The sequence below is a fragment of the Phalaenopsis equestris genome, unplaced genomic scaffold (genome assembly GCF_001263595.1).
Source record: "Phalaenopsis equestris unplaced genomic scaffold, ASM126359v1 Scaffold212889, whole genome shotgun sequence".
In the NCBI taxonomy this organism is placed as follows: domain Eukaryota; kingdom Viridiplantae; phylum Streptophyta; class Magnoliopsida; order Asparagales; family Orchidaceae; genus Phalaenopsis; species Phalaenopsis equestris.
In genome coordinates, this window is record NW_018231785.1 from 191,224 (window position 1) to 217,392 (window position 26,169).

A 26,169-nucleotide genomic window follows, 5' to 3' on the forward strand; every position below is an offset into this window, starting at 1 on the left:
TAATAAAATCAGTTTCACATTGTGTAGAAAAAGCATGTTGACTCATTACAAAATTCTAAGTTTATTTGATTAAGTTTAAGCACTAAAGTTAATTTTTTTGAGAAAAAAATGTATTTTTGTACAAAAATAATTATATCAAATTAAATACACTTAGAAAAATTATGAAAAGTGATTTTCTGAGTTCCTTGTGATCAGGGGCACTAGGAAAGATAAAAAGTTATTTGAGAGAAAAAAACTTCATTTTTAAGCTATATTTTAAATTACATATAATTAAAAATTGCAAAAATAGGAAAATGATTCATGGTGTGCCTAATTTCTTTCTAATTACTTTGGACTCATTAGAATATTTTTTCCTAATTTTCCTAAGTTAAATATATATTTTAAAGGCTAAAAATTTATTTTCCCTACTTTTTCATTAAAATAATAATAATAATTAAAATATAATTTAAAAAATCATGGAATTTTGTCTAAGTGTTCCTCTGACTTAGGTGGACCTCTAATAATTTTTACCATGGCAAAAAAAAAATCTTATTTTGATTAATAAAAAAATTAATGTTGAAAAACTTTATTTTTGAATTAAAATAATTAAATAAATTAAATAAAAATCTAAAAGAACACATTTTCTTTCTCCTCTAACGTTTTAATTAACTCATTATTGAGTTTCCATGAAGACTTCAAGGTCCCTTACATTTCATTTGATAAGTTATAAAATAGGGAGCCTAGGGTAAAAATGGTCATTTTGGATAATTAATGCCTTAATTAAATTTTAGGATTAATCAAAGGGTAAATGGGTAATATTTTATAATGAAATCTCTTGGGTATTTGAAATATGAAGGGCTAAGTGGTAGAAACTAATTTGCCATCCTTTCATGATGAAGGTAAAATTTTAGTTTTGATAATTTTCATGATTTGGAAGATAATTTAATTAAGATGATTCTAAAGTAATGGACTTAAGATATGAAGATAGTAATGCACTCATATAAGACCCACCAATTGGTGATTAGATACTAAGGGTCTTTTTGGGGCAGCTGCAATTTATCCAGCTTATGCTGATAAGCAGCTGATCCTGATATTCTGCTGTGAGTTCTGCTGTGAGCTGCTGATCAGGATATGCTGGCTGGCTGTTTGGTTTGTGCATTTGGAAAACAGCTGATTCTGGATAAATGACCATTCTGCTCCTGCTCTGGATAAGCTGTTTAGCTGTTTGGTTTGTGCGCTTTGTAAACTGCTTATTTGCAGATTTTTAAAGTTAAATGAACAAACTTTCAGACAGATTTTATAATTTTCTCAACAAAAATGATAATGTAAACATGTAGATATTTTTGAACCAATTAACCCCCTTCAGAATCATTTGACACATACAAACCCCCCCCCCCCACAAAAAAAATTGATATTTACCAATCTTTTTAATGCAACCATATAGGGGAGTTAAGCAAATTGCTAATAATAAAACAACCAATTCTTCTGCATTTACATGTCTCACACTGTACTTTTTAAATATACATCACTCACGAGTCCTAAAAAAAAGAAAAAAAATATGTTAAAATTAAAAGGAAAAAAATGACAATATTGAATTTAAAATGTAGAAGCATATCACAAAGAATGTTGTCCGGTTCTGACAACCCAGAACCCCGAGCAAGCCTATCTGACTGGGATATCGTAGAAGTGGAAGCACTCATACCACAAGCAGTGTTCTCAAGTTGTGATACCATCAAACTCTGAAAAGCGGTGCCTAGTTGGGATATCGTAGAAACGGACGTAGTGTCGGCCCACCTGAATAAATTACAGTCCTCCCATCTGTGTGCCCACCGCGGGCACCCGTAGAATAGCCGCCCGTAGCTATGTGATTGGCGTGATGTGAGTAGGAAGGACGGTAGCCCGCAGTGGCACATCAATTGCCTTGACTTCCCTGAATACATAGAGCTCATTGTTCTGCAATTATTTAAAAATTATATCAGTCAAAAAATTTAGGAACTAATGAAAATCTACTTACACAAGTATGGAGTCAACCATTTCCAACAAAGAAGTTTTTTGGCCATCCAAGCTACTCCATAGGGAGATATAGAGAGAGCGAGAGAAAGCGGGGGGACAGTGACAAGTGGATAGAAGGTGTCAACCATCTCACCAAATGGGAGTTGCTGACCCCAGTACCTTAGTATAGGTTACCTAGTGCATACAACATACATCATTCATATTTTGTCACGAAACATTACAATCGAGAGGATCTCATCAAATCCTTTCCCTTCATGCGTCAAAAACTTTAAAAAATTTTCATTAGCACTTGTTAGCAAAAACTAAATAATTTTCATTTCCCTTCATGCATCAAAAATCAAAAACTTTTCATTAGCACCTGCTAGTAAAAAACTATCATGCAGTGAACTATAGTTTTGCCAATTTATCCTCTAGCTGTAGAGCTACTATAACGGAAGCTAATAAAAGATAATATCAATAAAAAGGTGATGTGGAATGGCAGAATAGCACAGTCCAGAAGTATTCATGGACTTTAGAGAACTAAGGATAAATATGAACTTTAGTGAACTACAGTTTGGAGAAAGTTAGGATTTGAAGTTTTAGTAGGAACTCACAACCAAGCTATCCAATCAATCTTCAATGCAGAAAACTCAAGTAGAAGTCTACAAACAGAAAATGATAGGATAACAGAAAATTCAACTAAGGATAAATGTGGCTTAAAATCAGATGAAATTCCTATTCCAGTCCCTAACAATACCATCAGATTCATCTACTGCTCATAAAATAGAATATATGACATATAAAATTTGACCCCCAGTTTCCCTGCAATCATTAAAAAAACAAAACCACATACATATCATAATATTTAGAAGAAATGGACTAGAAAGGAGTTGAAAAAAAAAAAATTAGATGCAATTCTTATTCCAGTCCCTAACAATAATGTCACCACCAACCTTCTTATTTTTAAAGCTACCGTCCATTCTAGCCTAAAAACAAATTAAGAAATGTGTGGCAATAACTTACTTTCACACCAATGAATATAGTAGTTATAGTTTGAACTTTGCAGAGAAGTAATAGGAAGGGCCTTTTCTTATAAAAAGAACTTATTAAAATTTTTGGTGTTTGATGAAAACACCTCCATTCTTTCTCCAAACTACTTCTTCCCTTCATCCCATATCAATATCTCTACAAAATGGTCACAACAAACATAAATGCGTACCTTCAAGAAGATCAATCAATCCACCAAACTCAGATCTTACATTCGATTATGGTTCAAACAACAAAATCCTCATAAAAAAGACCATGTAACCCCAAAATAATTAAAGAAAGAAAATAAATAAAAAGGTTAAAAAGATTAAACTTGCTCTGTTACTGATTCTAAATCCTAGGTGAATGCAGATCCCAAGGCAGGAAGTATTCCCCACCTGAATCACTCGAGATGGAAGCGGCTTAGGATTTGGCCCTCGCTTGTAAGAATCTTTGTACTTCTTTAGATCGGTGTCCAAATACTAAAAAAAAGGTGTAAAAAAGCCTCTTCCCATTCTTCTCAACATGCTCCATGCAAAAGAATCTACAAAATGAAGTAATCATAATCCAAGAATCGCAGTCCAAGAAGATGATAAAATAATGGTGAGTTGATAGATACCAGGCAACATAAATGCTTTGTGAGAGAATTTGGAGAAGTGAGATCTCGTGGAGAGCGGTCGACATGATTACTACATTCAAATGAAAGAGGAAAGGAAAGTTAGGGATGCCAGAATGTCTCTCAAGGGTAGAGGAGTAAAAGCTTGGAGGCCAAATGTGGATCATGGGGATAGACTTGCTGTCCACGTTTAATGTAAAATAAGAAACGTCATTTTCATAAACGCGCCTCAAACTCGTGAAACAAATGGTAAGGTGGCATTTTCATAACACTGCCACACTTATGAGCTGTCCTAAAAGGGCCCTAAATTATGATATTAATGAGAATCAAAATCCCATTTCAATATTTAATTACTCAAATTTTCTTCGAAATATGAAATTAAGAGGGCTTGATAGTGAACTAGGTTTAAAATGTAAGAATTGTCTTAGTTGGGATTATAATATATATGCATACTTAATTAATAAATTTCTTCAAACACTTTGTGCCCTACTTTAACTTGAGGTATTAAAATCCCTAATGATATTGAGTTTGTCCCTTTGGGGCACTGATACACCAAAATAATATGTTGTTTCAAGTATACATTTATGTTTATTTTTGGTGATATTTCACTTTAAAGAAGGGTATTTTTATGTTTTTGTTGTAGGTATATTGATTTTAGGCATTTGGAGCAAAAGTAGCAACAAAGACAAAATTTGGAGCTAAAATAGTGAATTTTGGGATTCTAGCGCCTGAAGCGCCATTTGATAGAGAGCTGGCACCTGATGTGTCAGATTGGTACAGAAGTGTCATTTGATAGAGAGCTAGCGCTAGATGCACTAGATTTAGCGCTTGAAGTGACAAAAACCAGTAAAGTGCAATCTTAAGCAAGTTGGTGCCTGAAGCACCAAAACTCGCACCAGATACGTCAGAGATGACTATTTACGGATTAAGGTGGTTCAAGGCAAACTTTGTGCACTTTTGTAAAGGAAATTGTTCTAAACACCCCTTGAAGTGATTCAATATATCTAAACACTTTAGAAGGTTCTTTTATGAAGAGTTATGTCTCTTAGATCAATGGACATGTCTTTTGAATTAAAAATGGTAGACTTTTGAATATAATTTTGGAGGGAAATTTGAATTCTTTTTGGAGGGAGATAGCCTTTAATAAAAAAGAAGATTCTAGGGCTGAAGTATGGTTCGGTGGCATGGAGAGTAGAACGAAGGCATGACTAAGAGAGAGACAGAAAGTCAAGGGCTTGGAGATTTTCTTCAAGGATTGTAAGAGGAGAGAGAAGGTGAGAGATTTTCTCTTCATTACACTTCTAAGAGAGAGTTGAGAGTGCTTGTAAAGAGAGAAAAGGCTTGAAGAGAACTTCTAGGGATTTGCTTAGGGAAGATTTTGAGATAAGTTGTGTCTTTTATTTCTTTTATTTTGTAAATTTTTTTTTATATATGAAATCCGTGTTTTTTCGTATCCTTCTCATCAATTATGAGCAGTCTTCTTTATCCTTCTCCCTACTTTGAAATATGGTTTTGTGAAGAAATGATTTTATTTTATGTTGTTTTAAATGTCAAAAATTTTTGATGATTTGAACTTTGATCTTCATTTACTTTTTGTTCTAGCCAATTGAAATGTTAAAATGTGCTGAGAAACATATGTTCCAAAAAGGCTATGTGATACGCCTAAAAACGGTTCAATTTTTTATATGCAATGACTACTTTTTCATATATATTTTATGCTTAATTTTAATGATTTTTAATGATATTGCATTTTAAAGGAAGTTATTTTGTATATTTTATTTAAATATATAACCCCTAAACTTCCAACTTTTACAAATTGGAGTTTTGGAGAAAAAGAAGAAAAAATGGTGCAATTTGGAGCAAAAACGAGCAAGAAAGAAAATTATGTCCTCACACATTTTGACATGTCTTTCTATGCTTAATCTCTTTTACCCTTCTCACATATTTTTTTATAAAATTACACTTCAAAGAAAGGTTATTTTTATGCATATTTTGTAGGTATATCTGTTAGGAATGAATCACAACTGAAATGGGGTGAAACATAGCTTAAATGGAGCTAAACGAAGCCAAATGGTGGAGCTGCACAAGGCGGGCGCCGAAGGAGCTATAATCGACGCTGACGGTGCTAAAGTGTAGGGAGTGATGCAAAAGTGGCACCGACAGTTCCCAAAATGGCAGTAACAGTGCCCGAGATAGTTTGGATGCATTGCTAGGCAAATTTCTATAAGATTCAATGTATTGGGATGCTTTTTAGAAGGTTGCTTGAGGCATCTCTTGAGAAATTCAGAAATTCATCCATCTCTTGAGAAATTCATCCCTACACTATAATAGAGTGCTTTTATGTCAGAAAAAGTGGTGTGTGAGAGGGAAAAAATGTGGAGAATGTTTAGGGATCTTAGAATAGTGGTAGAAATGTAGATTTATACCTTTTTTGGAGGGATTGGTGAGGGCATTTTGAGAGAATCTGTAAGGGAATGTTCTAGCATTGCATGGATCAGTATGAGACTTTGTGGGAGAGATTTTCAACTTTCTTTCAAGCAACTTTCTTTCACAACTTTCTTTCAAGGGAAAAAAGCTAAGTATTATGTTCTTTATTATCTTATGATTTTGTAAACACTTACTTAGTGGATTTTCTTTGATTTAATGAAGATTTTTGTTGTGTTTTCTTTGTGCTTTTAGATGTGTTTCTCTTACTCTTTCTTCTCTTTTTGAAATAGTGACATGATAAAATTATGCCGTTATTTTCCTTTTACTTTTATTTTACAGTGAGTAGGATTCATGGGATATTGGGATGCATGTTTGAAGAGATTTTAATTATTTTTTTGATGGTTTTTACTTGCACTTCATTTACATTACAATAAGGGCCCGTTGTAGTGTTAAAATTTATTGTAATTGCATCAAGACCCGAGAGGGTGGTGTAATTCTCAACAAGGTGGAACCACAATCAAATTCCTTGGATGGTAAAGTTCATGGGGGTTGAATGCAAATAAATAGAGAAATATAGTTTGGCGTAGAATTGGAGATTTTTGGGTGACAGACTAAAATCCCCAAGTTGGTCTTAGAGTTTAAGAACTAAAGCCAGCATTAGCCTTCAGGGGAAGGGAAGTGGGAGCTTTAGAGTGAGAGCCAGTATCCTCCCATCTTAAGCATAGATTTAGGGACTAAACCTGATATTAGCCAATGATTTTCTATAACACTGAATCAGTGTAAATTAAAATTGCTCCTATTTGGCAGATACAATATTTAATATATCTCATTCCTTTACATTATCAAATTTGCTATATAAGAAGAGTAGTTTTTAACATCTTAAAATTCTCCAAACCAATTCATGCAGAAAGGGTTATCTGTAGTATTAATATTTACATTTAGGAATAGTTATTATCCTTACATTTAACATTCACATTTAGGAGTAGTTGCTAGAGAAAACCACATTTTAATCGACATTCCAAACTAAGGACTAATAGTGGTAGAATACAATTTGAATAAGAACATCTTTCCTCGCTTTCTCGTGGGATCAATATTTGGGGCTTAATCAGAAAGTCCTATATTATTTGAAGCGATACGTGCACTTGCGTAGAACCCATAGTGTGTGATTTATTTGTTATATTTCATAATATTTCAATTTTGTATATTAGCTGCTAAATATAAATTGGGTCAAGTTTCTGGCCATCTTTTGAAAGCTAAATTATTGCATAATTACGGGTGGGGTCAAGTTTTTGGCACCGTCTCAGTAGAATTGAATTGACATAAAATAAGCAGAAAAACAACACGCACTAGGGGCGTATCAAGTTTTTGGTGCTGTTGTCTGAAAAGCTTCTGTATGGAATTTAGGAGAATTTTAGTTGAAGTAATTAAGCTTAGACTTGGAAAAATGTAGGGCCGTAAAAACTATTTTTGTGTGTAAGGCTTTTTTTTAATGAAAAAATGTTGTGAAAAAATTGGTTGTGTAAAAAATAAGGTGTTTGTGAAAATGTTTCGTTGAGTTAAATATATATCATTTCTTTTATTTACTTAGTTGTCAATGTATTATTTGTTGTGTTGCGTATGCAAAATAGTTGAATATATCATTTCTTTTATTTACTTAGTGTTCAATGTATTATTTGTTGTGTTGCGTATGCAAAATAAAGGTTCCACAAGACTTTTGCCTTATGATCCTGGGTTAGAAAAAAGGAAAAAAATAAAAATAATAGAAAAGACTTAAAGAACTAGAAATGGAAATGGAAAACATTCAAAATAATAACTTGAAAAATCATCATAAATATTTGATGGATTATGTTTATCCTATGACAGTTGAAATTCACTCAAGTATACAAACCCCTGTCGTAGAAGCTGACTCTTTTGAAATAAATCCAGAGATTATCCAGCTGGTGTAGAACAATCAGTTTGGGGGAACTCCTTCGGAGGATCCCTATTTACACTTGTCAAGTTTTCTAGAAATTTATGCTACATTTTGTTATAATCGAATGTTAGAAGATGTTGTTAGACTAAGGCTTTTTCCTTTCTCACTAATGAATAAGGCTAAAATGTGGTTATACTCATTATCACTTGGCTCTATCAAAAATTGGGAGGAGTTAACTAAAAAATTCCTAGCTAAGTATTTTCCACCTTTAAGGACTACTAAACTTAGAAATAATATCATCTTATTTTTTCAGTATGAAGGGGAATTAATATAAAAAGCTTGAAAAAGATTTAAGGAACTCCTAAGAAAGTGTCCACACCATGCTCTACCAGATTGGTTAGTCATTCAAACATTTTACAATTGGTTAGTAGAATCCCTTATGTTGACAATTGACGCTGTCGTAAGTTGATAATTAATGTCAAAACCATTTAATAAAGAATATACATTAATTGAAGAAATGACTACAAATGAGTTTCAATGGCCCTCTACAAGGGTAAATCCTAAAAAGGTAGCCAATGTTCATGATACAGATGCGATTGCAATGCTTACATCTCAGGTTGCTGCAATATCAAGGAAGTTGGATCAAAATAGAAAGATATTTTAAAAGACCCTCAATTTTTAAGGAAAATTTTTTTGGACAATTGATTGAGCCTAATTATTTTGAAAGTAGCCATGAGGTATATAATCTTTATTCCGATTATTACAATCTAGGTTGGAAAAATCATTTGAATCTTAATAGGAATAATAATTTTGGAGGAGAAGACAAATTTTGGGAAGATAATCAATTTAATCAGATATGTAGTTGGAATAATCATGGCTATTATAATGATGAAATTTCTTTTCCTCATAATTTTAAATTCAATCCCCATAATGAAAAGAATGATTTATTAGAAGAGGTTGTTATTCAAATAGAGAGTGAGCTAGAGTGTTAAGGGACCTCAATAAGGAATATGGAAACCCAAGTGGGGCAGATTATTAATGCAATTAACAACTACCCCCCAGAGATTTTACCTAGTGACCCTAAGAAAAACCTCAAGCAAATGAATGATGGGCAATATAAAATTATCGAACAAATATTTAGAAGAGAATTCAAGGATATGTTTCAAAAGAACTTTGGGTTGAGAAATGAGGATAAGGATATTGAAAGACCAATGGTAAAATTCCTACTGAATTAGAAAAACCTATTTCCTCAACTAAGATAAATTTAGAAAGACCACCTCGACCATTTGCTCAGTACCAAGGGGAGGAATTTAAAGACAAGATTAACCTAGAAGAATTTGATCCAAAATGTGAATTATCTAGAGGTAATCTAATCCAAAATTTGAGAGATCATGAAGTATCTTATGAAGATCCATTTCTTATAAAATTTAAGGATGATATTAATATGAAAATTGAGTGAAAGAAATACAGGGATTAAGGATATGAATCAATCTAAAAAGGAAGAGCAGCAAGAAAAATTTAAATTTGAGGACTTTGTAGGAATCACTGGATCTGAATAGTTTTTGGTGATTGATCAAGGATTACTTAAATGAAATTTTGATCTAGGTGGAATCATTTATCAGGCTGACGACGTTAAACAAAGTGCTTTATGGGAGACAACCCATAGTTATCAGTGTGATTTGATTTAGTGTGCTTGAGAGTTATGATTGTTAGTGTTGTATTGTGTTTGCTTTAGTGTGCATTGATTAGTTTGATTGATGTTGGTAGATGTTTGGATTGTTAGTGGTTTGATTTGATTTTTGTGTTTCATGAGGGAAGTGATTTCTTAACTTCTTATTATGGTTAGACTTGTATGCTCTGTTGTAGTAGTTGGATTGTCGAGTCCACTACAACTCGGGTCATACCTAGACTTGAGTTTTAGAAGAGACATTATGAATTTATCAGTGAAAATTCTATATTAATTTTGTTACTTCCTTTCACTAACTTTATTTTCATTTGATAGGAGTAGCTAACAGTAGCTAACCGAGTAGCTAACCTATTTGATGAGTAACATGTGGATGATTTTACACTATCCTTATAACTACTAGAGGTGCTTAATTAATGGGATATGGTGTCACCTGAGGTTGGTATTTGCAAGCCAATGTATCAGGGATAATATTATCTTTGGGATTAGAATCTATAAAATCATTTATAAGTACCCAATATATCTGTGTAATGATTCCATTAGAAATTGGAAGTAAGTTAGTGAGATGCAATGAGTTAAAGGAAGAATTGACCTCATTTATCATGTGTGTTTGTGTTTGTGTTACAAGTTTATAAGACATGAAGAAAAATTTTATGTTCTAATACTGATACATGTTATGCTAGTTAGATGTTTGTTTAGTTAATTTTATTCTGGCAGGTTTATTTTAGATTTACTTTCTACTACATGTTTTCTATTCTGATAAATAATTATAGATGTTTTTGATAGACATTTGTGATAGATAGAATTTCTGAACTGTTTTTCTTCCTACTTATATATGTTGTACTAAATGTTATACATTTTAAAAATCAAGTATAGGGGTAGGAAGAAAAATAAAATTTTAAATTGAGTATACTTCCTTTTAGTTTAATATTATTGCAAGCATGTTTTAGTCTAGATTTACTTTCTCCTATAGACATTCTATCCTGATTATGAATGTATATGAAATTGATAGGACAATGTAGTAGTTAATAGTTTCAACTTTTACTTTTTCTTCCTGTAACATTTTACAGAATTGATTGCAAAATATTTAAGAATTTAGGTTTGGGGGGAAGAAAATTTTCTTTAAAAGAATGAAACTAAATTTTATTTGTCCTCAATTAGCTATATTTTTAAAAGTTTAATTTAACATGACCTTTTGTTTAGAGGCTAACTTTTGATAACTATATTTGTGTTTCTAAATATATAGTAGACTTAAGTTAAAGTTTTCAATAATGAAAGTTGATTCTAGAGTTAAGATATTTCAAATGAAAGAATAAGACTATGCTTTTTCTATTTAAAGTAAAGGAAATTGTATTTTTAAAGTATTAAGAATCTTAGAGTTTCATGTAATAAGAAAAGAATGAGGCTTTATAAAAAATCTTCATAAGTAATATGGTTTTATAAAGTGAAGGAATGTGAAAAGTTTTTAACTTTAAGAAGAGGATAGTGAAGTTCAAAATTATTAAAGGCTATCCAGATATATTAATCCTCACATGAAAAAGAAGAAAAAAAAGAAAGGACTAAAAATGATCCTAAAAGAAAAAAAAGAAAAAGAAAAGAAAAAAAAAGAAAAAAAAAAAGAAGGGAAGAAGAAGAAAAAGTGGTGGAGGAGAAGCTTGAGGATTGGTGCCTAATAAGAAATTGGTGATTACATTTTTTTAACTTTTATTTGAGTATTAATATCCTTACTAACAAAGTTCTCATGAAGTTATTTTTCATATGGATATTCTAAGTGACTTTAATATAACAAATTACAATTCTTCTTGAAATGATTGAAATGAATAGCGAATCGAAAATCTTAGACTAGACTACTAGATGTTCTTATACTTTTAGTTTTGAATTAAGTTGTTAAAATTTTTTCTTAAGTTGTGCTATTATATTTAATAGAACAAATTATAAAAATTTAGAAGTTAAAATCTCTACCATTAGTCATAACTTTTATGTAGTAAATGTGTTACTTGAAGCCTAGATATTATATTCATAGCGCTCTGATACGCCTAAAAAAGGTTCAATTTTTCATATGCTTTTAATACCTATATTTGGTGATTTTCAATGATATTGCTGCACTTTAAAGGAATTTATTTTATATATTTTTGATTTTAGGTACAGAAAATGGTGTTTTGGTTTTATTCTATACATTTTTGATTTTAGGTACAGAAAATGGTGTTTTGGAGAAAAAGAAGCAAAAATTGTGCAATTTGGAGCAAAAACGAGCAAGAAAAAAAATTATATCCTGACACATTTCGATGTCTTTCTATGCTTAATCTCTTTTACACTTATCAAATATTTTTTAATAAAATTATACTTTAAATAAAGGTTGTTTTCATGCTTATTTTGTAGGTCTATCTGTTAGGAACAAAACACAACTGAATCGGGTAAAAAATGGAGCTAAAATAGAGCCAAACGAAGCAAAAAAATTGAGCTACGTAGGGTGGCCGCCAAAGGCTCCAGAACTGGCATTGATTGTGCGAGAGTGTAGAGAGTGACATAAACGTGGCACCAACTGTGCCCGCCCGAGACAGTTTAGATGCATTATTGAGCAAATTTCTAGAAGATTCAATGTATTTGGACGCTTTTTGGAAGGTTGTGATACACCAAAAATATATGCATTTTAGACCCTTATTTTATACTCATTTTTTGTGATAAAACACTTTCATGGAAGGTATTTTCTATGTTTTATTGTATTTTATTGATTTTTAGGATTTGAAGCAAAAAAGAAGCAAAAGGGATTGAGTTTGGAGCAAAAATGAAGAAGTTAAAAATTTGTTCAGTGCCAATGGCACCAAATTGGGCACCGACGACGCCATACTAAGCTCTGACGGTGCCATTTGACAAGGACTTGGGATTTAGTTACGGGCCTCTGGCACCGACGACAGAAATTTGATTAGAAATCTCCCATCGTATCATTTCAAATTCCTCCAGTCATTTCAGTTTTCCTCTTCACACACCTACATTCCATTCCATTCCACACCATTTGTTAGTTATTATTTTTATATTTTTGAGTTTTTGTGTAAGTTTAAGTGTGAATTCTTCTCTAAGAAGTGTTGGAGAGGAAGAAAAGTGAGAGATTTCTTCTTCCAACATTTCTTAAGAGAGGCTACAAAGGATTTGCATTGAGAAAGAGTTTTAAGTAAGTGTTGTTTGTTTATTATTGTTGTATGAAATTTCTTTTATATATGAAATTTGTGTTTTGTTGTATCTTTCTCATGAACTCTGAGTAGAACTACTTTATATTTCTCACTACTCTAAGATATGGTGAAATGAAGAGATAATGTGGATGTGCCAATGTTAAAATTTAAAATAAAATTTGATGGTTTTTTAACTCCGCTCTTAAATTACTTTTCAATCTAGCCAATTGAATTGCTAAAATATGTTGTGAAACATATGACTCAGGAAATAGAGTATGAGTTCTACAACAAAGTGAGATTCACGTTTGAGTTCACATTTAAGACTATGAAGGAGTATTTTATTCATAGAATTAAGTGCAAATAAAAAAAGAAATATACGTTGCTATGTGTAGAATTGGAGATTTCTAGGGTGACAGACTAAAAATCCCCAATTCAATTTTAGTGTTTAAAGACTAAAGTAAGAGTTAGCCTTCAGGGGAAGGGAAGTGGGAGCTCTGGAGTGGGAGCCAGTATCCTCCTAGCCTAGCCACATATTTAAGGACTAAACCTAAGATTAACCAATGATTTTCTATGACACTAAATTAGGGTAGAAACTTAAAATTGCTTATATTTGGCACTATACATATCTAAACCATTTATCTCATCTTATTTCACCAAAAACTCATTGTGGCGAGGAAGATGCTTTTTCATATTAGAAAACTCCATCACTTAAACATAGTTTAGTAGTTATTAATTTTAAACCCTGCTTTTAAACTCTACTAGTAGTAAATAATTTAGCGTTGATAATATCTTAAACTTTCAAAATTAGTGACTAATTTCGATTGATTTCTATTAATTTTCTAGTTAATTTATCATTTCAAATTTAAACCTTCCTCGTTGGATCGATATTTGGGACTTAAAACGAAAGTCTTATATTACTTGATAATAATACATATACTTGCATAGAATCTCAACTTTAAGTGCTTAACTCAACTTTAAGTGCTTAACTTATTCATTAAATACCACATCAAATTTTTGGTGCCGTTGCAAAGCAGAGTCAACTTTATAAATTTTATACAACTATATTTTCTGAGATCAAGTTTTTGGCGTCGTTGCCGGGGAAGGTAATAGTAAATTATATAGATTTGATAAATTAGGAAATTTAGAGATAAAAATATACAAAATAGAAATATAAAAAAATTATAAAATAAAAAATCCAAAAAAATATATAATTGTATATTTTAGAGTATTTTTAAGAAATTTTTCTTTTCTTATTATATTTGTTTATGCAAAATATTGGATTTGAAGGTTTAGTACATTACTATTCAGAATTAATTACTATTCAGAATTAGAACCGAAAAAAACAAAAAGAAATTAAAATTTTGAAAAAAATGGCGAATAACTTAGATAATCAAATTAAAATTTTGAAAAAAATGAAAAAAATGGCGAATAACTTAGATAATCAAATAAATGAAAATCAACAAGACCTTTAAAAGATTTCGCTAATCGAACAGCAGATGAACTTCACTTAACTATTCAAAATTCTGATGTTACTACTAATTCATTTGAACTTAAACCTATTATTATTCAAATGGTACAAAATAATAAGTTTGGAGGAACACCCATTGATGATCCTAATTTACATCTTGCTAGTTTTCTTGAGATTTGTGCTACTTTTAAATATGAAGGAGTGTCTAATGATGCTGTTAGGTTTAGAATTTTTCCTTTTTCATTAAGGGAAGAAGCCAAAGCTTGGTTAAACTCATTAGCACCTGGATCTATCAGAACTTGAGAACTATCACAAAAATTCTTAGTAAATTTTTTTCACCCTTAAAAACTGCTAAGCTTAGAAATGATATTACGTCTTTTTGTCAATTTGAAGGGGAATTGATATATGTAGCCTAGAAAAGATTTAAAGTTCTCCTTAGAAAATGTCCACACCATGTTTTACCAGATTGGTTAATAATTAAAACTTTTTACAATAGATTAGTAGGATCACTAGGATCACTTAGATCTATTATAGATGCTACTGATGGTGGATTTTTAAAATCAAAACCTTTTGATGAAGCATACTCTTTAATAGAAGAAATGGCTACTAATAATTTTCAATGGCCGTTTGATTGGGTAAATCCTAAGAGAGTAGCTAGTATTCATGAATGTGATGCAATTTCTATTTGATCATCTCAAATTGCTGCTATATCAAAAATGATTAATCAAATTAGAATAAATTATTCTCAAATACCACCAGTATTAGTGGATAATTCACTAGGACAGATAATTGATACTAAATCATCTCATGAAACTTTGAATGCTATTAATAATCGAAATAACAATCCTTATTCAAACTATTACAATCATGGATGGAAAAATCACCCTAATTTTAGTTGGAATAATTATAAAAATTCAATGAACACCTCAGGAAATTTAAATAACCAAGGAAATCCTAATTATCGACCTTATTATTCTCTTAGATTTAACTATAACCCTAACCCACAATTTAAGGAAAAGAAGTTAACGATGGAAGAGGTAATGTTGAATATGAGAAATCAATTAAAAAATCAAGGTTCTGCTATTAGAAATATTGAAAATCAATTAGGGCATATTGCTACTGCACTTAGTAATAGATCTTCAGGAAATCTTTCGAGTACTGTAGAAGTTAATCTAAAAGATCAGAATAAAGAACAAATTAAAGCAATTCAATTACGAAGTGGAGAGGAAGTTGAAGCAAGAATCCAAAGAGAAACAAAAGTTGATGAGGAGAAGCAAGCGATGGAAAGTGACCATAATAAAATGGGCGAACACAAGTTCCTTTAGATAAAAACCATTACCTCTATTTCCTCAACGACCAAAACAAAAGACTAAAGACAAACAATTTACAAAATTTTTGGAAATCCTTAAAAAGTTAATGATGAACATTCCTTTCATTGAAGCTTTGGAAAAAATGCCAAGTTATGTGAAATTTATGAAATATATACTAAATAAGAAAAGGAAGCTTGCAGATCATGAGTTGTTGCACTTAGAGAAGAGTGTAGTGCAATTATCCAGAAAAAACTTCCTAAAAAGTTAAAAGATCATGGTAGTTTTACTGTACCTTGTGCAAGTACCTTGTGCAATTGGTGAAATGCAATTGGTGAAAAGTTTTATGGAAATGCCTTATGTGATTTAGGAGCAAGTATCAATCCTATGCCTCTATCAATTTTAAAAAATTTAGATTTAGGAGAGATTTCCCCTACTACTATAACTCTTCAGTTGGTTGATCAATCAATCACTTATCCTAAAGGAGTTATAGTACATGTATTAGTAAAAGTTGATAAATTTATTTTCCCTGTAGACTTTATAGTATTAGATATGGAGGATGATAAAGAGACTCTTATTATTTTGGGGAGACCATGTTTTGCAATAGGGAGAGCTGTGATAGATGTGCAGAAAGGAGAATTAATAATGAGAGTTTATGACCAAGAAGTAAAATTTAATATTGCAAAAGCTATGAAATATCTTGCAATAGAAAAAGATAGTGAATGTTTTAGGATGGAAGTTACTGTTTACCTAAGTAATGAGAAATTTAAGAAAGAGTTTAAAGAGAAATTAAAGAAAAACTAATTTAGTGAAAATAAGGATGAAATAAAAGAAGAAAATTTAGATTATATTCAGGACAAATTTGAAAAAAATTTGAAACAAGAAAAATTTGAAACATTAGATTTGTTGGAAAATGATAATAAAAATCTTATTCTTTCAAGTATTAAACCACCTGAACTTCAACTGCAAGTATTACCTGCTCATTTAAAATATGTATTTTTAGGAGATTCATCTACATTGCCTGTTATTGTTTCTTCTGAGTTAAATGAAATTCAAGAACAAATATTAATATAAATGTTAAAAAGATATAAAAAGGCTTTTGGATGGACTTTAGTAGATGTTAAAGGAATTACTCCTTCAACTTGTATGCACAGAATTTTATTAGATGAACGATACAAACCTAAAGCTGATCCTCAGAGGAGATTAAACCCAATAATGAAAGAAGTTGTAAAAAAAGAAATTTTAAAATGGTTAAATGCTAGAATTATATATCCTATTTCAAACAGTGCTTGGGTAAGCCCAATTCAATGTGTTTCGAAGAAAGGAGGAGTGACCGTTGAATTAAATGAGAAAAATGAATTAATTCTAATAAGACAAGTTACTAGTTGGCGAATTTGTATAGATTATGGAAAATTAAACTTGGCCACTAGGAAATATCACTTTCCTTTACCGTTTCTAAGTCAAATGTTGGGTAAATTGGCTAGAAATAAATATTACTATTTTTCGATGGATATAGCGGTTATCATCAATTTCCAATTGCTCCTGAGGATCAAGATAAGACAACATTTAAAAGCCCATATGGAACATTTGCTTTTCGTAGAATGCCTTTTGGACTATGCAATGCACCTACAACATTTCAAAGATGTATGATGTCAATATTTATTAATTTGATTGATATTTATGGGAAGGTATTTATGGATGATTTCTCTGTATTCTTCACTTCTATTGAATTATGCTTAAATAATTTAGAAAATATTCTAGAATTACGTGAAAAAATAAAACTAGTACTAAATTGGGAAAAATGTCAATTTATGGTTGCAGGAGGAATTGTAATTGGGCATAAAATTTTTGAAAAATGGCATGGAAGTAGATGGCATGGAAGTAAATGGCATGGAAGTAGATCCTGCAAAAGTTCAAGTTTTTGAAAAATTACCACCATCGACTATGGTCAGAGGGGTAAGTAGTTTTCTAGGATATGCTGGACCATATAAAGTTTTTTTCAAAAATAACTAAGCCATTATGCCAACTTTTAGAAAAAGAAATGAAATTTGAATTTAATAAGGAATGCATAAAAGCATTTGAATTAATGTGTGATGTTAGTGATTATGCTATTGGAGCTATTTTAGGACAAAGACACAACAAATTTTTGAAAGTAATATTTTATGTTAGTAAAACTCTGAATGATGTTCAACTATACTACTACTGAAAGAGAGTTATTAGCTATTGTCTATACCTTTAATAAATTTAGACCTTACTTAATTGGAAATAAAAGTATAGTGCATTCAGATCATTTTGCTATTAAATACTTAGTGCAAAAGAATGATGTTAAACTAAGGTTAATTAGATGGATACTTCTATTGCAAGAGTTCAATTTTTCTATAGTTGATAGAAAGGGAAATAACTATCAAATAGCTGATCATTTTTCTAGACTAGAAAAAAAAAATTAATTAATTTTGCAAATGAAATTTTAGAAATTTCCCTGAAGAACAATTGTATATTATTTATGAAGTAGATACACCGTGGTATGCAGATATAATAAATTATATTGTAAGTGATATTCTATCACCAGATATGTCCAAATAGATTGAAGCTATTGTTGTACCTAAATGAGATGCTCGGAATGTTTGTAAGTTCTTAAATAAATATATTTTTACAAGATATGGAATGCCGGCCGAGAGTAATTATTACAGATGGAGGATCCCATTTTAAAAATAAGAGAATCGAGAAATTGATAAAAAAATATAATAATATGCATCGATTCTCTACTCCTTATCATCCCCAAACTACCAGTATAGCAGAAATATCGAATCGTGAAATAAAACAAATTTTAGAAAAAACTGTAATCCTCATAAATTGGATTGGTCTACTAGATTAGATACAACATTATAGGCATACAGAACTGCTTATAGGACTCCTATAGGAATGTCCCCATACAAACTTATTTTTAGAAAACAAGCCACTTATCAATATAATTGGAGCATAAAGTGATTTGGGCTGTTAAGGAATTTAATTTTAATTTAAAAGATGCTGGTGGGAAAAGATTATTATAACTCAATGAACCTGAGGAGAATAGAAATGAAGCATATGATAATGAAAAAATCTATAGGGAGAAAATGAAAATTTGGCATCATCGAAAGATTATTAATAAAAATTTTGAACTTGGATAAGAAGTTCTATTATATAATAGAAGATTGAGATTTTTTTAGAAAAACTGAAATCCAGATGGTTAGGAAAATTTTAAGTGATTAAAGTCTATCATTATGGAACTTTTGTTATTAAGGATCCTAAAATGGAAAGATATTTAAAGTTAATGTGCAATAATTAAAACATTATTATGAAGGACACATACCCAAATTTAAAGAAGTTTTAATGTTAAGTCAATTCAACTAAACCAATTGTATGTTGGGCTGACAACGTTAAACCAAACGTTTTGTGGGAAAAAACTCATATATGAATCTATATATCTATATATTACTATTTTGTTAATAAATGTGTTTATGTGTTAGGAAATAATAGTATTTTTAAGCCCTACACAATTTTATATATCTCATACTAAGATAAAATATTGGTATTGGAAGAAAACTTGGAATCAAATTGAACAAAAAATTTTGAGACGCAAATTTGGCCTTTGGTGCCGACGGTGCCCGACTAAATGACCATGGCTCCGAAAGTGCCATTAGAAGCACCGACATCGTCCTGTGCATTTTCACATGCTGAATGATTTTAGCGGACTTTGGCGTGATTTCGCTCCACAATAACCACCGAAAGGTGTTTTTAAGGCCCGAAAAACTGACTTGAACGTCCAGAAACTTCCTAATTTCAAATTTCATGGCTTCCAATTCCAGAAATATTTCAAGGTATGGAGATTTTAATAGAAGAATGTTTATCAGTTTTGAAGAACAGAGATTATACGACAAAGTCATTACGAAGAAGAGACTTATCAAGGAGAGAGGCTTTGTCAATCATGGAGTTAGTAATCCAAGTTCATAGATCGAGCTAATCATTGTACAAAAATATTGGGAAGTTCTGTGCTACACTACCGCTATAGTTGTAGTACCCGTAGTAAAAGAGTTTTATGCTAAATTACATGGAATTACCCAAGGAGTTGTCTACGTTTGAGGTAGGACTGTACCATTTACTTCAGCTCAGATTAATGATTTGTATATGATAGAAAATGTTCCAATCTGTCATTATACAAATTTTATCCCGAAGAAAGATATGATGCAAAAAGTATATAAAAAGTATATAATTTTCTCAAAAAGTATATAATTTTCTGACGGATGAACATGATAATTGGGAAATCAGAGATGAGGGATGTGTTAGTTTCTCTGCTTCACTGCTTAACTCAATTTTAAAAAAATGACATTTCTTCATATCTGCAAAACTACTACCTACAATGAAGATAAGATTAGTAGAGTTAGTAGAGTTACAAAAGAAAGTGTCATTCTAAACTATTGCATTTAAATGGAAAAACATATTGATATAGGGTTAATTATTTTTGAATTTGTTATGGGTATTATCATGAATGGGCCAATATATGGACTATGCATCCTTCTAAAATTTTCCTACTTTGAAGTCAATATCAAGTTCCATATCAATGAGAAAAAAATTTACTACCTTGGGATCCCATGATTCCTATTGATGGAATTTAAATAGGAAATGGAAGTGATGCATTAGATTGTATTTTGGATCATTCATCATAGGCTTCAGCACCAGTGATGCCACCAGCAGTTGGAAGTTCAATATCTTTGGAGAGGAGACTGAAGAAAATAGAAAGAGAACTTCAGAGTATTACAAATGCAATAGTGAATCTTAACAAAATTTTTGATCACCTAGATTGGAGAATGAAGGAGAACTTTGATCATACAAGAACAATTGAAGCAGGATTGGTAAAAATGTTCAAGAAAAATGGATGGATCGATGAAAATTCAACTAATCAGTTGCCGTACTAACCCTTCTACAATTTATATATCCATTACCAGTGTGCGGGAGATGTTAGAGGAGGAGAAAGTACTAAAGAAGAGGTAGATTAATTGAAGAAGTTGGACTCTCTGCTATTTTAAAATACTTATGTTTTAATGTAATTATGTGGATTTGATTTACTTTACTTTGCTTTAGAACTTTAATTTTGTGTATAATTTTGTGTCAGTGTTTAGTGTTGGGGTTTGATTTCAACACTGAATTATAATTTAGTTAGCTTTAAAGATGTGGAAATGTGATTAGAAAAATGTATTTGTAAAAAGTATATTTTCATATATAAAAGTTAGTTTGGTGTTGTTTGTGAAAATGTTTGTTCATGAATTATTTTTAAATGAAAATTAATGTTCAAAAAGTTTAAATAAACTTTTGAGTAACTTAAGAGAAAAATGAAAATTAAAAAATCAAATAAGTGAATTTTTTGCCGCTGGCGCCGACAGCGCCGGATGGGCGCCGACAACGCCCTCAACCCACACCGCCCAAACACCCTTAAAATTCGCTATTTTCATAGTGAAACGCCATTTTTACCCCTTGAGTCACCTTCAACATCCGGTTTTTGCACCCAGGGCTTGCTATTGCTCAAATTTGAGGCTATTTTAAGGCAAACCAAGCTTGGATTTTATCTTCTCTAAGTAAGAGTTACACTTTGAACTCAAAATTTTTTATTTTCACTAAGGATTTATCTTACATTACCAAGATCTGAAATTTTGAGATTTTTTTTGGAACTCTTACTTAGTAGATTTAAGTTTAAAAAGTTTCACATTGTGATTTTTAGAATTTTTGGGAATTTATTTAGATTTTATCAAATTTTTGTAGATTTACCATGGCACCTAAAATGAGAAAAATAAAGAGAGAGGTAGATTTTGATGATCAAAGGTTTGTCAATTACAAGGACAAAATTTGCTTCAATAGTCTACGTACAACTAAAAAAGTTATTCCAGATTTCCAGATCGAGGGTTTAAAAATCCGGGAGGAGAATTCAAGAGAGTAATCAATGCTCGGTAGTGGGAGAATTTCTGTTATTTTACTGCCGAAGCAATTAATAGCGTAGTGATGGAGTTCTACGCCCATTTCAAGGAGACTTCTGAAGATTTTGTGTTTATTCATGGGAAAATGGTGGAGTTTACTCCAAGGAAGATTAGTGAATTTTATTAGTTGGAAGATGTATATAGATGCCAGTACAAATCATTTTTTACTACAAATGAGGTCTTGGATGAGTTTATTTCTTTTCTTATTGATGGAAGAGGAACCTAGAAGGTGAAGAATGGAGTTAAGGTAAAATTTTCTCTTTCTATGTTAAATGTAGTATCTAAGGCCTGACATTTTTTTATTTCTGGAAGAATGATACCAACAAATCATCATAGTGAGGTTACAAGGGATAGAGCCATCTTGAACTTCTCTATCCAGCAGATGAAAATAAGAGATGTAGGATCTATTATTTATAGGATCACTCGATCTATTGATTTTGGAGACACTACTAGAGGTTTAGCACACCCTGCATAGATCTTCACACTATGTAAACAAACAGGAATTGATTATAGAACAGAGGAGGAGCAGATTGAACCTCTAAAACCTATTGTGCCTGCCAACATATGGACTTATGAATCCCATGTTGGATGGAGATTTTGAAGTAGGACCAGTGATATGCCTTCTAATTCAAGTACTTCTAGTGCCCCTACTATCCAAGAACTTATGGAGTAAATGATGCAGCAAATGATGATCCAACTGGGAGATATTTTGAGAATGAATCATAGATTGGAAAATATGGAGGGCAGAAATGCTCACTTTGATGATTTGATAAGACATAAGTTTGAATAAGATACTGCTTATGATGATGCAATCATCAAATTCATGAAGGGTGATTACTCAGTTCAGTGTCCTACTCACCCTATTTTTACTCTCTATCAGTAGCAGAATTTGGACGTGGAAGAAGAAGAAGAAGAAGACCATAATTGGTGATGCTTCAGTTATATTTTTGTTTATTTTTATGTTTAATTGTACCTTTAGTTATATTTTTGTTTATTTTTATGTTTAATTGTACTTTATTGTTGAGACTGTTTGTTGCTGGACTGTATCACTTTATTTTGTTGTATGTTGTGTTGTGAACTTTAGATTTGTGAAATTGCTGGAAGTTATTAGTTTTTAGTACTTTGTTGGACGTATTTGTAGTTAACTCTTCCCCAAAAAAATTTTTATATGTATTATGTGCTATTTAATGTTTTAAGTCTTGTAGCTTTTCATATTAGCACCTGCAATATTTCAGAGTTAAGTTTCAAATTAGAACCTTCAACAGGTATGCCTTTTGTTTATGTATTAAATGTTTTATTTAACCCTTAATTTTTCAGCTCTTCTTTTAAAATTTTTTAAAAATTTAAATTTGGGGGAAAGAGAAATTCATTTTTAAAGAAAAGAAAATTAATTTTATTTGTGCTCAATTAGTTATATTTTCAAAATATTTTAAAAGTGTTTTTTACATGAGCTTTAGTATTAGAGGGTAACTTTAGATAACTATATCTATGTTTCTAAATATATAGTAAACTTAAGTAAAATTTTTAAATAATAAATGTTAATTTTAGAGATTAAGATTATTAGGTATGATAGAATAAGACTATGTTTTTCTATTTTTAGAAAAGGAATTTGTATTTTTGAAGTATTAAGAATCCTAGAGATTCATGTAAGAAGAAAAGATTAAAACTTTATGAAAAATTTTTAAATCTAATATAAATTTATAAAGTGAAGGAATGTGAAAAGTTTTTAACTTTAATAAGGGGATAGTGAAGTTCAAAATCATTAAAGGTTTTCCAGATATAGGAATCCTCACATGAAAAGAAAAAGAAAAAAAAAGAAAAGAAAAAGGATTGAAAATGATCCTTAAAATAACAAAATAAAAAAAAAGAAAAGAAAAGAAAAAAAAGATGTGAGGAGAAGCTTGAGGAGATAGCTAATTAAAAAATTCACTTGAATCTACTTAAATAAGAAGGCTTGACTATATTTTCTATACTTATATTTCAGTATTAGCATATTTACTAGTAAAGTTTCATGAAGTTCTTTTTCATATGGATATTCTAAGTGTCTTTAATATGAATAATTTACAATTTTCCTTAAAAAGAATAGAAATAAAAAAATCTTAGACTTGACTACCAGATGTTCTTATACCTTTAGTATTAACTAGAGTTATTTTAATTTGTATTTTTGAAGTATTAAGAATCCTAGAGATTCATGTAAGAAGAAAAGATTAAAACTTTATGAAAAATTTTTAAATCTAATATAAATTTATAAAGTGAAGGAATGTGAAAAGTTTTTAACTTTAATAAGGGGATAGTGAAGTTCAAAATCATTAAAGGTTTTCCAGATATAGGAATCCTCACATGAAAAGAAAAAGAAAAAAAAAAAAGAAAAGAAAATAGATTGAAAATAATCTTGAAAAGAAAATAAGAAAAGAAAAGAAAAAAGATGTGAGGGGAATCTTGAGGAGATGCTTAATTAAAAATTGGCTTCACTTTAATCAACTTTAAGAAAAATGCTTGGCTACATTTTCTTAACATATATTTCAGTATTATCATATTTACTAGTAAAGTTTCATGAAGTTCTTTTTTATATGGATATTCTAAGTGGATTTAATATGAATAATTTGCAATTTTTCTTGAAAAGAATAGAGAAGAAAAAATCTTAGACTTGACTACTAGATATTCTTATACCTTTAGTATTAGCTGGAGCAAAAATGATTGAACTTAGAGCAAAAATGGAGAAGTTAAAAATGTGTTAAGCGCCGATGGCACCATTTAAATTAAAATCCTTACCATAAGTCATATTTTTATGTACTAAAGAAGTTACTTAAGGACAAGTAACAATTAAGTTTAGGGGATTTTGACACATAAAAATATATGCATTTTTAGACCCATATTTTATACTCATTTTTGGTCATATTACAGTTTAATGGAAGGTATTTTCTATGTTTTATTACAGGTTGTTGATTTTTATGACTTGAAGCAAAAAGGAAGCAAAAAGGATTGAATTTGGACCAAAAATGGAGAAATTAAAAATTTGTTAAGCTCCAATGGCGCCATACTAGGCATTGATGACGCCCTTTGATAGAGCCTTGGCATTTAATTAAGAACCTCTGGCAAGGATGCTGCCAGGATGGGCACCAACGACACCAGTGTCGGTGGAAGCCTTGTTTCTAGAAGATTCGACAAATTTGGACACTTTGTGAAGAATTTTTGGATGCACCTATTGGAGAACCAACCTAGGCTCTATTTAGTGCCAAAAATTTAGAGCCAAAATTTAATTAGAAACCCCCCTCCACACCATTTCAAATTCCTCCACTCATTTCAGTTTTCCTCTTCACACACCTACATTCCACATCATTCCACACCATTAATTAGTTGTTATTTTTATAGTTTTGAGTTTTCGTGGTGAGTTTAAGTGTGAATTCTTCTCTAAGAAGTGTTGGGGAGGAAGAGAAGTGAGAGATTTCTTCTTCCTACATTTTTTAAGAGAGGCTACAAAGGATTGACTTTGAGAAAGAGTTTCAGATAAGTGTTGTTTGTTTTTTATTGAAGTATAAACTTTCTTTTATATATGAAATTTGTGTTTTGTTGTATCTTTCTCATTAATTCTGAGTAGATTCCTTTATCTTTATCTTTCTTCCTACTCTGTTATCTTTCTTCCTACTCTGAGATATGGTGAAATGAAGAGATAATGTGTATGTGCCAATGTTAAAATTTAAACTAAATTGTGATCAGTTTTACAGGGAAGCGTAGGTGCCTTCGCTGGACTTTTTAAATTTCGATCTGACCAATTGAATTGTTAAAATATGTTGTGAAACATATGATTCCGAAAATGAAGTATGAGTTCTACAAAAGAGTGAGAATCACATTTAAGTCCATGAAGGAGTATTTTGTTCTTGGATTTAAGTGCAAATAAATAAGAAAATATACTTTGTTGTGTGTAGAATTGGAGATTTCTAGGGTGACAGACTAAAAATCCCCAATTTGATCTTATTGTTTAAAAACTAAAGCGAGAGTTAGCCTTCAGGGGAAGAGAAGTGGGAGCTCTGGAGTGGGAGCCAGTATCCTCCTAGCCTAGCCACAGATTTAGGGACTAAACCTAAGATTAACCAATGATTTTCTATAACTGAATCAGGGTAGAGGTTTAAAATTGCTCCTATTTGGCACAATAAATATGTAAACCATTTAATTCATCTTATTTCACCAAAAACTCATTGTAGTAGGAAAGATGCTTTTTCATATTAGAAAACTTCATCACATAAACACAGTTTAGTAGTTATTAATTTTAAACCCTGCTTTGAAATTCTGCTAGTAGTAAATAATTTAGCTTTGATAGTATCTTAAACACTCAAAATTAGTGACAGTAACTTTGATTTATTTCTATGTATTTCTTAGTTAATTTATCATTTCAAATTTAAACCTTCCTCAAAGGATCGATATTTGGGACTTAAAAAGAAAGTCTTATATTACTTGATAATGATACGTATACTTGAGTAGAGTGGCAATTTTATGAGCCTAATGTTTTTATTCATAAAATACCACATCAAGTTTTTGGTGTCGTTGCAAAGCGGAGTCAACTTTATAAATTTTACACAATTATATTT